General features: G+C 44.9%; 1 protein-coding gene across 34 annotated transcripts in view; it reads left to right on the top strand.

The window, feature by feature from the left end:
* The window catches only part of IRAG1 (inositol 1,4,5-triphosphate receptor associated 1), a 144921-nt gene that overhangs the window by 48383 nt on the left and 82925 nt on the right, over positions 1-13613 (top strand). For 21 of the 34 annotated variants that reach the window (XR_010600965.1, XM_065594827.1, XM_065594828.1 and 18 more), the window contains one exon: positions 9466-9568. The exons of the other annotated variants lie outside the window; for them this stretch is intronic. The gene's annotated coding sequence lies outside the window, so the exon portion shown is untranslated. The remainder of the gene's footprint in view (positions 1-9465; positions 9569-13613) is intronic. 34 annotated transcript variants of the gene reach the window in all.

Genomic DNA, 13613 nt, shown 5'->3' with positions numbered 1-13613 from the left:
ACACAGAACAAATCTATTTTTTACATCTTAAGGTGGCAGCCGACGCTGCAGCATGAGTGACAGCCATACCAATACGATGATGATGGGTACCAATCATAATATACCATCATCTGCCAAAAGGCAAGGGGCTGCTGCTGTGTAGCAATGCAGCCCCACGTCTGCCAGCCCCACGTCCGCCAGCACCCAGCATCGCCCTCGGCCTCTTCTGGGTGCTTAGCAGACAATACTGGGCAATTGGCAGAAAATAGTATATTATGACTGGTAACCGTCATCATCAAAACAGTAGCATGTCTGCCCAGGTGGCCATGATTGACAGCCATACCAGTATGACGATGACGGGTACCAGTCATAATATACCATCGCCTGGAAGGGGCTGGTGCAATGCAGCACTACGGCTGCCAGCCCCACGGCTATCACTCATGCTACACTGTCTACCGCCAAAAGGCAGTTAGCAGCTGCTGCTGTGTAGCAATGCAGTCCCACGTCTGCCGGCACCCAGAGGACATATGGTGACGGTGAGCTCAGCTGAGCTGAGCGGGTTCCATGCTTGCCGTGGTATGTTGTCTGCACAGGTAACCCAGGTAAATAGGCGCGAATCTATTGTCTGCCGTTGCTGTGACGAGGGGGGAGGGGCCTGACGACATGTACCCAGAACCGCCCGCGACACTGTTTTGCATCATCCGGGCATTGGGATCTCAACCCAGAATTCAAAGAAAAGGCGCGAACCGCTTCTCGGCTCGAGCTGTGGCGCAAACGTAGTATCTGACGGCCTAGGGGAAGGAGGGAGGGGGGGCCGAGTGACGACATGGCGTACAGGCACAGGGAATTAAAATAAAGAACGGTGGCTGTGCATCAGGGAGAGACACAAACAACTGTCACAGACTGGTCCCCCCCAAAGATTAAACTGAAAACCCTGGGTTTAGCAGGCCGTTGATTTGACGGAGGGAGGGGGAAGCAAATGAATACAGAGAAAATCTATTTTTTTACATCTTAAGACGACGGTGCAGCGTGACTGATAGCCCTCGGCATCTTTCTGGGTGCTTGGCAGCAAATACGGGGCAGTGTATGACGATGGTCTTCAGGCCTATTGCACAATCGGCTGCTCGGGGAAGACTCTGCTAACGTGCGATGACCCGACTTGTAATAGGCCGGCTAACAGTCATAATACACCATTTACTGCCAAAAGGCAAGCCCCACGGCTGCCAGCACCCAGATCGCCGATGAAGGCTACCAGTCTACTGCACCGTCTACCGCCAAAAGGCAGTTAGCAGCTGCTGCTGTGTAGCAATGCAGTCCCACGTCTGCCGGCACCAAGAGGACATATGGTGACGGTGAGCTCAGCTGTGCTGAGCGGGCTCCATGTTGTCTGCACAGGTAACCCAGGTAACCCAGATAAAAAGGCGCGAATCTATTGTCTGCCGTTGCTGTGACGGGGGAGGGAGGGGCCTGACGACATGTACCCAGAACCGCCCGCGACACTGTTTTGCATCATCCGGGCATTGGGATCTCAACCCAGAATTCCAAGGGGCGGCGGAGACTGCGGGAACTGTGGGATAGCTGTGGGATAGCTACCCATAGTGCAATGCTCCGGAAGTCGACGCTAGCCTCGTACTGTGGACGCGGTCTGCCGACTAGAGCACCTAGAGCATTTTATGTGTGGACATACACAATCGGCTGTATACAACCGATTTCAATAAAACCGGCTTCTATAAATTCGAACTAATTTCGTAGTGTAGACATACCCTGAGTATATATATATCTTCCTACTAACACTGCTGCTACTCTGAAATCTATTATCAGCTCACTTTGGGAAATAGTAGTGAACCTAACTATTGGGCAAACATAGAAATCATTTTCATAACAGGTAGGTGGGTATATGCATTTTCACAAGCAATTGTCTATCCATTTGTTTCCTCCATCATAATTCAGAAACCATACTGAATATTTTGTCTTAATTCTTTGAATTAATATTTACCATTCTGATACAGACATCCAGTACAATACACCTCTCTGGTTTTTTTCCAACGCAGGATCATCTTTACCAGACAGATGTGTAACCTGGAAGAAATCAGTTCATAGTATCTCATTTTTGAGAGCATTAAGAATGTTTTTCATTTTTCATTTTGTCATTATTCCCTATATGTCCCAGGAGCAAAGACTGATGTTGCCCTCCTACATAAATTAGCCAGTTTCTATACAAAATATGTTTGCAGTGTTGTAGCTGTGTTGGTCCTGGAATATTAGAGAGACAAGGTGGGTGAGGTAATAGCTGTTATTAGACCAACTTCAGTTGGTGAAAGAGACAAGCTTTCGAGCTCCACAGATCACCAGCAGAAGCTGGTCCAATAAAAGATATTACCTCTCCCATCTTGTATCTCTGTACAAAATAAGTTATCTAGAAAAAGAGAGGAACCACTATCTCTTTCTTCACCAATTGGTCCTTTTCAAGCTCCTTTCTATTTTTTAAATGTTCACATGAGTGAGCTCCATTTGCCGCAAGACAATATCTTTGTAGTGGGCAGGTTTTCTTATGATTAAGGCTGCGAGTCTGTCACGGAAGTCATTGATTCGGTGACTTTCCGTAACTTCTGCAGTGGCTGGTACTGGCCCAGGGGCTGCCCAGCTGGGCCATCAGCAGCAGTTTGGGTGTGTGGGAGGGGATTAGGGGCTGGGGTGTGTGTGGGGGGGTGCGCTTACCTGGAGTGGGGGCCCCCCCTGCAGCTCCTAGGTGGCGGAGGGCTGGGGGGGGTCTCCGTGCTACACGCGCCTGCAGCTCCCGCTTCCCGCAGGTCCCATTGGCTGTGATTCCTGGCCAGTGGGAGCTTCGGCAGCTGGCGCTTGTGGCAGGAGCAGCGGAGGAGCCCCTACCCTGGCCCCTGCCTCTGCTGCCTAGGAGCTGCAGGTATGGAGCCAGTAGGAAGCCCCGCCAACCCCCTCCCCCAGTACCAGCGGAGGTCCCAGGCCATGCACTGCGGCCTGGCCCCCCTCCTCCCTCTGTACCAGCGGGGGTCCCGGGTCAACTCCCCCAGCACCTGTGGCACCCCCGGACCGCCCCCCTCAGAGCACCTCTCCGCAAGTTTCAGTCATGGAGGGTATTTTTAGCAAACGTCATGGACAGGTCACAGGCCGTAAACAAAAATTCACGGGCCCATGACATTTACTAAAAATACCCATGACTAAAACATAGCCTTACTTATGATCACCCCTAGAGCTAGATTCCTCCCAAGCCACCCTCCTAAGTGTCACTTGATGACACTGTTTGTCCAAGGTCTGTTTCTTAGAACTAGAATGACTAAAAGATCAAAGAAGAGTACACAAAATCAATTAAAGTTTGCAGGGAAAATATAATCTAAATAAAACTGGGGGGGGGGGCAAACTTTTTGGCCCGAGGGGCCACGAATGCTCACAAAACTGGGGGTTGGGTGAGGGAGGGGTTGAGGGCTCCAGCTGGGGGTGCTGGCTCTGGGATGGGGCCAGAAGTGAGGAGTTCAGGGTGCGGGAGGGGGCTCCGGGCTGGGGCAGTAGGTTGGGGAGCGGCTGGGGGGGTGAGGGCTCCGTCTGGGGGTGCAGGCTCTGGGGTACAGGAGGGTGGGACTGTGGGGTTTGGAGGGTGGGAGGGCTGGGGCAAGCACTTGGGGCACGGGAGGGGGTTAGGGTGCAGGCTTTGGGGGATGCTTAGCTCAAGCAGCTCCCAGTAGCAGCGGCATGTCCCCCTCTCCGCCTCCTACGCAGAGGCTTGGCCAGGCAGTTCTGCGCGCTGCCCCGTCCACAGGTGCCACCCCTGCAGCTCCCATTGGCCCCGTTTGCTGACCGCAGGGCCGGCTCCAGGCACCAACTGAACAAGCTGGTGCTTGGGGCGGCAGATTGTTCGAGGCGGCATTCTGCCCAATCCTAGGGCGGCACGGCCGCTTTTTTTTGTTCCGCTCCGGCCGCCCTATAGGGGGCGGCGGCGTGGAGAACCAGAGCGCCCTGCAGGGCAGTCCTCTTCCTTCCCTCCCCGCTGACCGGAGCAGAGCCCTCGCGGCAGGAGGCAGCGCAGCGGGAGGGGCCGCGTGGCAGCGCCCCTGCTGTAGCCCTAGCCGCCCCCTTCTCTCTCTCTCTCCCGCCCGCTCCCTCCCCCCCCCTGCCCCCAGCCGGTCCCCCCCCATCCACGCTCCGGCCGCGCTGCAGGTTTTGTTTGTTTGTTTGTTTGGGGTTTTTTTGCTTTGCCGTTCTGGCCACCCCATTTTTTTTTGTTTTTTGGGTTTTTTTTGTTTTTTTTGCTTGGGGCGGCCAAAAAGCCAGAGCTGGCCCTGGCTGGCCAATGGGAGCTGCGGGGGTGGCACTTGGGGCGGGGGCAGCACACGGAGCCCTCTGGCTGCCCCTACACAGAGGAGCTAGAGGTGGAACATGCTGCTGCTTCCGGGAGCCACGCACAGCAAGCCCCAGCAGGAGCTTGAGGGCTGGATTAAAACATCTGAAGGACCACATGCAGCCCCTGGGCCATAGTTTGCCCACCCCTGCAATAAAAGGTGAGATGAGCATAAATGAATTAATGGTCATGTGGCAAGGATAAAAGAGCATAGGAGCACGTAATGTCTACAGCTATTAGAATGGAGTAACACATGAAGCAGGGAGAAGAACTGATGATGTATGACTAGGAGAGGTTGAACTTAAGAGGAGGGAAATTCTGCGTGAATATCTGAAAGAGCTTCTTGACAGCACAACCTATGAGGCTATGGCATAGTAGCAATCTAAGATCCTAATCCTGCAGTGGCAGTACACGTATGCACATATTTTCTCACATGTTCACAAGTTTGTTCTGGTGGCTGTAAAAGAGAAAATATAATTCTTTATGAGGTAGTTCATCTACAGTGGCCCAAATCTTGAGGTCCTTAGTCAGTTTTGACTCAGTCCATTCTTCGGCAAACTCCCACTGAAGCTAATATGAGTTTGCTTGAGTAACATCTAAATAATAATTGAGAGTTTTGTTGTGCCCCCAAAATCTATAAGTTGATCTCCTTCTTCTGCATGATCACCCTCTTCTCACTTGGCTCCATGGCAACATCCCTCCACCTTCCCTTTCCTTGGACTTTCTGTTAGGTTGAGCGATCTACACAGGTACTTGGAGGGCAATGGGAGAATAAGGCAGACTGGGTTTGCCGGAGTGGGAGGATGCAAAAGTATGTTGTCTCCTGTTTTGCCGAGTGGCGCTTGTTACTATATTAGTTCCATAGCACCCATCTACTGTGGGTATCCCTTCTTAAGGGTGGTCCTTGGGACAGCTGCCAGTTTAGCAGTCTTGTGAATGTGAGCAGATGGAGACAGCCACTGGGGACCCAGAGTTATTGTGGAGGCACCAATCTCCCTCTGATCACCTAGAATCTACTGGATTTGTTGTTGGGCCCACGGTGAGCAGAGGACAGGACCCTGAACTCCCACAATGGAATGATTAAGGAGAAATCTCTGCGAACATTTCCCCTCTCATAACTCCCTCTGGGCCAGTTTTTACACACAAGGATATGATCAGACCCTGAGAAAGGACCTCCGCATTTGGTCCAGTGTTTGGACATGTCCATGCTTAATGATAAAGTATGTCACTGGATCTCTGTCATGAACTGATGAGTCAAAAAGAATAGGCAGAATTAATAGAAATGTAGCAGACTGCTATTAAAGATGATTTATGCAAAATCATACACACAATTCCTACAGTCATTAGTAGACAGCCAGTGACATTAATAGTAGCCTAATCTTCTTCAAATTCTTTGTATAGCTAAATAAAACACAAAAATTGGAAATGGAAAACTTTGGTTCCAAGATTTGTGACTCATTCATAAAAGGTCAAGTCATGCAATATTAACTCCTTAATACCCAAAGCAAAGGGGCCCTGAATTCTTCCAGAGACATTTTTGTAAATGGACCTAGAGATTCCTTCCTTTAAAAGAAAACTGCATCCATTTTCCTGAGCACATTGTTCTAAAATTTTAAGACTATTCCTCACTATTACTAATGTTTTTTAAAATATATATTAACTGCATTTGCCAGTTGAGTCTCCTGTTAGTGGCAGCAAAATCGGATCCTAATACAAGAGACTACAGACCAGGTACAAAACTGATTTAGTGCTACTTGAATGAACAAACCTAAGTTTTAATGTTTGATACGTAAGTAGAAGTGGCAATATTCATATAGTTTTCTTCTGATAAACTAGTGTTAAAACAGAATGGAACCTGGCTAACAATTTTTTATGGAGAATTCCTATACTTGCGGGTGTGATTGCTATTCATTAATCAGCCAGAACCCTGTATGATGGGTCTATGTTAAAACTATTTTGTGTGTTTAGTAGAATCAATATAGAACATTCGGTAAGGGCAAATATTAAACTTGGGATTTTCATAGGTGCCTAAAGCAGTACAAACCTAACTCCCCTTGAATTAGGGCCATAAAATATTATTGCAGAATAAGTTTGTGTTACTGAAATTCAATGGGAGGTTGGGTGCCTAACTCCCTTAGGCACCTATGAAAATCCCAGCCTAAATGGCCAAGTGCCTAGCTGCTAATTTAGTCGCTATACATACTACAAAAAACCCACTACAGTTGGTTCTATTTTGTGCCGTTGTTGGCAATTTCAGCACAGACTCTGAGGGTCTTGATAACTAGAGGTATTCCCTGCAAACCAGAGTGGAGGTATATTGGAGAAGCATTTTGGGAACATTAAACTCTCACTATCCTTTTCTGTATTTACTTGGTAGAAAAATGAAGAACTCCATTTTCCATCATACTGAATGCATCACTTTTCACCAGAACTAATTTTTTAAGTACTAATGCCTGTAATATTACTCTTCAAACAATCCAACGTATCTACAAATGCTTCAGACTAGTGCAGGCCACCCTTTACCTCATTTTTGAAAGTACAATCTCCAAAGAATGAACTTTTAGATGCTCTGGAGAATCAGAGTACTTTGCTGCCTACCTAATTATCTTCTTTGTTCAATAACAAGATGGTGGCATATTCTAATTTGTACATAGTATGATGAACAAAATAACTATTCCAGCTGTGGAATTTCTAAAACAGATTCTTACAAGCTGATTTTATTAAATAGTACAGTAAAAGTTGTGTTATCCAGCACTTTACCAACTGAAAAGCTCTATAAACTGGTATTTCTGATCTTCATTGAAAGTTGGGTTTATAGTCCAGTTGGCGCAGGGTCGGCAGGCTCCCTACCTGACTCCCCGGAAGCGGTGACATGTCCCTGCTGCTCCTAGATGGAGGAATGGCCATGGGGGCTCCGTGTGCTGCCCCCACCCTGAGCACTGGCTCCGCAACTCCCATTGGGTGAGAACCGCGGCCAATGGGATTTGTGGAGGCAGAGCCTGCGGGCAGAGGCAGTGCACAGAGCTGCCTAGCCTTGCCTCTGCCTAGAAGCAGCAGGGACAAGTCGCTGCTTCCGGGGAGCTGCCCGAGGCGCACGCTGCCAGGATCCGGCATCCCAAAACCCCTCACTCACCCACACTCCCTCCCAGAGTCTGCATACCGCACTCCCTCCCGCATCCCAGCCCAGATCCCCCTCCTGCACCCAAACCCCCTCACTCTTAGTTAACTGGAATTTTTGATTTACTGGCACCCCCTACTCCCCTACCATACTGGATAACAAAGCTTTTACTGTATTGAGTTTTAGATGCTCTTGGGCCATGAGGAAACTACAAAGTAGAAAAGAGTCATTTCCTCTGGTATGTTTATATAAAGTGAGACCCGGGGGACAGGTAACTGTATGCAATCCTTATGATTTTAAGAAAGATTTTATAGCCATGAGATTATATGGTGATTGAAAGATCTGTAGAGGCTAGGGGCCTTCTTTTTCGCGATATGAATGCTATTGCTTGGTCAGTCTCCTTTTTTGGGTTCTTTTTTGATTTTTACCTCCCTGTATTTGTAAGGGATAAGGAGGTACAAGAATAAAAAAGGATTAATAAGTTAAAAGTCAATGTATGTAGAAATTATTCATGTTAAATATTATCATGGCACAATTATCTGAATTTCATCTGCATACGGGGCTCAATCCTGCCAGGTGATGGATGCCCTCAACTCCCATTTAAACCAATAGGAGTGCTCTCAGACTTTGCAGGATCAAATCCTGTATGTGAGAGGGAATAAACCTTACATTAACATTCTAGCTGCACACAATCTGCACAGCCTAGAAAAGTATTGTTCAATATCTCATCAGGAGGGACAACACTATAACTGCCTAAAAAACTTCTTGGTCCTACCCAATGGGGTTGAATGGATATTAATGGGGGCAGAATTTGGTTCATTAAACATTATTGCAGAATACATTGGTATTATACAGTGTCTATGGAGTTGTTAATTATCTGTGCAGATCAATGATGGCTAAAGCAGTTTTAGAATAACTTACAAATTTAAGCACTACTTCAAGTGAAAAATCAACTTTATAACTTTTTAAAAAATTACATGCAGTAAATAAGCACCTTCTATCAATGTCCATGACCTCTATATATCTATATCTAAAGATTTAAATTTCCAGCAAATGTTAACAAATTGCACTTTTTCTTAGTGGAGTAATTCCTATATATAATTAATAGTGTTTTGTGACTGAAAGGCATATCATGCAGTACAAATAAATTGGCAGGAAAATTGTATTTCTGTCTTGCATTAATTTTCACAGAATGAAATAGAGCTATAACCTGTCTTAGGGTGGGTCTACCCTGCAATAAAACACCTATGGCTGGCCCAGGGCTGCTGACTTGGGCTTGCAGGCTCAGACTGCAGGGCTATCAAATTGCAGTATAGACATTCAGGCTCCAGGAAAGGATCATTTTACATTCACTTCCCACTTGTGTAAAAGAACACACAGTGTGCAGCACATTTGTGAATCAAATCCTCTGACCTTAAACTTCTTAACACGGAGGGTATGTCTGTATTGCAATAAAACATTCATGGGTGGCCCATATCAGCTGATTTGGGCTCAGGCTCCCAAACCTGAATGCCTACACTGCAATTTTATAGCCGTGCAACCTGAGCCCAGGTCAGCTGACATGGGCCAGCCACAAATGTTTTATTGCAATGTAGACATACCCTCAGTGTTAGGAAGTTTAAGGTCGGAGGCTCTGATTCACAAATGCCCTGCGCCCTGTGTGTTCTTTTACACGAATGTGAAGGGAATGTAAAATTCTCCTTTTCTGATTTGCTAGCAATTTACACTCACCTGTCATTTACTTTGCAGTGGCGCAAATGACTGCATAAGTGCAGGGCAATGGAAAATTAGGCCCACAAGGAGCAATTCAAAAATATTTCATTCAGAAACCCAGATACTATCCTTGATGAGAATGTGGAACTCCCACTACTGCCAATGGGAGTTGCTTGCCTTGACTGGGGGCAGTATATGAACCAAGGAATCTTAAGAAAACAATTTCTAAACTTTGTGTTTATATTTCTGCTCTTTTTCTTATATATTTGCTGTGATTTGACAGAGCATTTGAGGTCAGCTGTCAGACTAGCAGTGGAGATGGAGTAAAGCATCTTTATTCTAAACCCTTGCTAACTCAGTTTTCAGCTGTGACTCAGACAGAGAGGGTAAGTTTACTAATTATACTCTGCTTTCTCTACTGTGGTGAAATGGGTTGCAGAGGGAACAGATCAAAAGCCAAACATTTCTGAATACTTTTTCCTTTTATGGAATACAGCTCCTACATCATCATTTCCTGGAGACTGTGTTCTAAGCTACCCAGTGATAGAAGAAAGTTCTGTATCCACTGATCTATATCTGACAACAAATTTGAACCCTAAGGGGATCCATTTTTACCTAACTATTTTAAGCAGAGGGTGTACAATAACAGACAAGAACTAAACAAAACTTATTTATACTGCGTGTCACTCAGTGTGAGAATAAAGTAGAATCTGGTGGATAGGGTGTTTGCCTTGTTTAAAACAACTAAATTTTTTCTCGTATAGTCCACGAAGTGGTTTAACTGCACCGATGTTCTACTCCTCCATCCTTTTCCACTTCGCTTGTGGCATTGAGTTAAAAAATAATTTTTAGAGGTTTTTATTTGTAACTGATTATTTTGAAGCTGTTGCTGTTACTCCATGGTTGGTTTCAAAATGGTATTGTGGATCATTTGCTTTAATAAAAATAGCAACAGTAACATAATGATAGAGTCCTTTGGGATGGAAGAAGGTCATACAGAGCCTGATCCAATGCCTGTTGATGTTGCTGGAGATACTTCCACTGACTTGAATGGACATTTGATCTGGCCCATAGTGCATCCTTATGAAACACGGCAGGATTAATTTTGTTATTCCTAAACCATCGATGGCTGCCTTGTCCAGTGTTGGATATCTCCAGTGATGGTTATTCCACAGCATCCCGTGGAAGCTTATTTTGTTGTATATTTTTATAAAGAGGTTTCTAATCTTTAACTTAGAGAGGTAAAGCCAGCAGTACCGAGCTATAATGGCAGCATGAATCCAAAGGTAACCAGCTGGCTCGTGTCAGACCAGGGAGCATCTGGCACTCTACACTACAGCCCTGGGACTGTAACCTGGTTTCCTCATGGAGGTTTTGAGTCCTGGTGGTTCAAGGCTGCACCCTGTCTCCCAATATCCCAAAATAAAAGTCACTTTACCTTAACAGGGGAATGGCGGTGAACTCTGAAGAGTTTCTAGTGATTATTTTCCCTACTGCAGGTTTTCTGTGGGAGGGCAGATCAGATCCTACCCTTCCTGCCATAGCGCATTGCTGGTGATTGTCTGTTCTTTGACATTGGGCTTGAGTCTCCATTCCATCCGAGCTCTGCTTATGGGGCCATAGGAGCAACCCCAATTGATGCCAGTGATGTAAGGGCACTCCAGTGAATGATCTGGTGCGACGGAGCTCTGGTTCGCACTCCTCTCCTCTCCTTCCCACCCATACCCCAACATGCCCCTTTTTTCCCCTTACACGAGAGGGAAGGGAGGATGCAGGAAGTGTCAGAGATGCCTACTGCACAGGGTAAATTCTCCACTGGATATCCCCCGTCAGTTTAAGGCCAGTTTGTTGCTTATGTAACACCTCTGCCTTAGTGTACCAGAGAATCTGACCCCGTAAGTTTTACAATTTAAAGTGTCTAAATAAAAAACTGGAATGCTAATGCGTACGTCTTTATTAGGAAGGAAAGTATATGCTCATATTTTGCTAAAATTCGGGCTGATCCTAGGCCCTCTAAGACACTGTGGCAGTGTATAGGAGACACAAAGGCACCTCAGTTAGCCAAGGGAGAATATCCCTGGCATAGTGTTTTCTAAAGATGGGGTTCGGCACCAAAGAAGATGTGACAGGGTCAGGAGAGGGAGTTTTCTTAGTGCTCAGCAATACAAAGATTCTTGGCTGCTCCTGGCTCCAAAGTAGCCCATCGGCAGCCTGAGTAAGGCTCTAATTTTATGCCAGAGGCTGTTTCAGGCCCCCGCCACCCAGGATCCAGGCACTGCCATGGTGGCTTAAATTAACCTGTATTCCACCAGCCCATTAGGCTGTACTTTCTGAGAGGCACAGCACAGAATCTGTCCCTCTGCGCTATATGCAAGAGTGGGTGGGTTTTGTTGTTGTTGGTTGGTTGGTGTTTTTAATCAAAATAAGGGGCTGAAACTTGAGGTGTTTAATGGTTAACCTCATTGCACTGTGCATTGTTGTCTTTTTTAATTTGAATTAGATGCTCATCAGAGTCGGACATATTAGGCTAAGTAGGTAGTTGGTAGTATGAAAGATTTTACATCTAGCAGTGTAGCAGGCACAACTCTGTCTTGGCTTGAAATAATTCCTGATATTTCAGTCCCAGGGTTCTCTTGAGTACTTGTCTGTCAACTGTGCCAAATTATATGGTGATGTGTTTCTGTGTCTGCTGAGAATTAGGTAAAACAACCAAATTCATTTTCGTTTGTGACCTAGGAAAGGACTGAATCCACCTTTTATGTAGTTATGTGCTCAAGCTTTAAAGCTGTATTGGATCCAAATTTTCACCAAGTTCAGAGGTTGCTCAGATCGCAGGATTTTGTTCAATCCTATGTATCCGGAGATGAAAAGTATGGGTTTGTTTACATTATAGAGTAACACCCTTTAGTGACTTCTAAAGGACACTAACATGTTGTGCACTAATTGGTTCATGTGCACTAAAGGTTCTGTAGTGTGCTTTAACCTAGTACTGTTTCAAAGAGCACTACATTAAAGCACACCAGCAGGGTCGTGACACGTTTGTAGCTGCTGCTATGACTCCTGCAACTGGTGTCACTAGCGTAATTCACCAAAGCAAGCCTGGCAGCAGTTTTCAAAGCCAGTCTGGTAAAGTCAAACTGTTGCTGGACAAAATCTTCCTGTTCTTTCATGAACCAGTTAGATCAAAACTTTTTAATTAGTAAAAGACAGTTTACAATTAACAGTTCGTTTAAAAGGCATTGAATATTAAATTATCTGTGCCTCTTCTTCCTCCAGACAAAACAATCTCTCACTCAAGAATAAAGAATGAGTAGACTTTGTAGAATTCTATATTTATTATCATTTTTGACTGATAATACCAATATTTATTTTTGAGCATTTTTTTTCTATTTTTATCAATTTAAACTTTCACAGTTGTGGGAAATTAAGGGGGGAGTGTCAGATAAGTTATTTAATGGTAATAGACATTGAGATTAAAAAAATTAAAATTTACAAGGTTAAAATCCAAATTGTCAATATCCTATGTCAAAATATATAAAGTAAACAGCCTTACATCAAACTCTAGTAAGTGCTCAAGCAGCATTTTTCTTAATTTGCTTATCTGTAAATTTTGATTATAATCCATAAATTTTGTGAGTGTATGTGTGTGTGCGTATAATGAAATCCATGTTTATTGACATTTACCAATAAAACTCTAATCCTTCAAGACTAGGAATGATGCAGTGATTCAGAGTTGGGAGAAAATAATAGGGTTCAAGTGTTGAACCTGTTCAAGACTGTAAGCTACTCTATCCTTTATTGACCAACAACTGTAGGTGGTGATTATTTTTCCCAGCACACACAGACATAATGTACCTGCTGTTTACCAGCCAGAAAATGAATACAGTTAACATTTGCCTTTATGGTAAACTGAGCAATGAGTTCTGCCTCTGATATCCACCTCATTCCGTGATTTACTTAGGGTGTGTTGAGAGGACATTAAATAATACACATAAGTGCGTGTTCTTCATTTCTTTTCTCTTGTACCTCCTATTAGTGATACTGAGAGCTAACAAAACAATAAATGTAAATTCAAGCCACAATGTTTCTCTAATTTTCACCAGTGCATAAACTTTAGCAGGTAGCTGATACTTCGGGAGATAAATTGAAACAAGAGAGAATGTTAATTACCCATCTGCCTAGTAGATACTGTTTCTATTTTGTCTAATTTCTAGTTGAAGTTTAAACTAGAAAATTAAGAATCTTACAGTAATGTACCAACAAGCTGTTGTCAGTTAGACTTTCATAGTGACATGAACAATAAGAAGGTAGTTGGTATGCAAGCCAGATCTGCCCTACTTTAATGGAACCAGAATAACTAAGCAGTTGATCGGTCTTTGCTAATTTGATAGAATCATTAAATCATACATCAACAAATCTGACTTGCTCACT

This window comes from Chrysemys picta, chromosome 4 (genome assembly GCF_011386835.1).
Source record: "Chrysemys picta bellii isolate R12L10 chromosome 4, ASM1138683v2, whole genome shotgun sequence".
NCBI lineage: Eukaryota > Metazoa > Chordata > Testudines > Emydidae > Chrysemys > Chrysemys picta.
The sequence above is the reverse complement of the archived record's forward strand: the minus strand, read 5'-3'. Positions and strand labels throughout refer to the sequence as shown.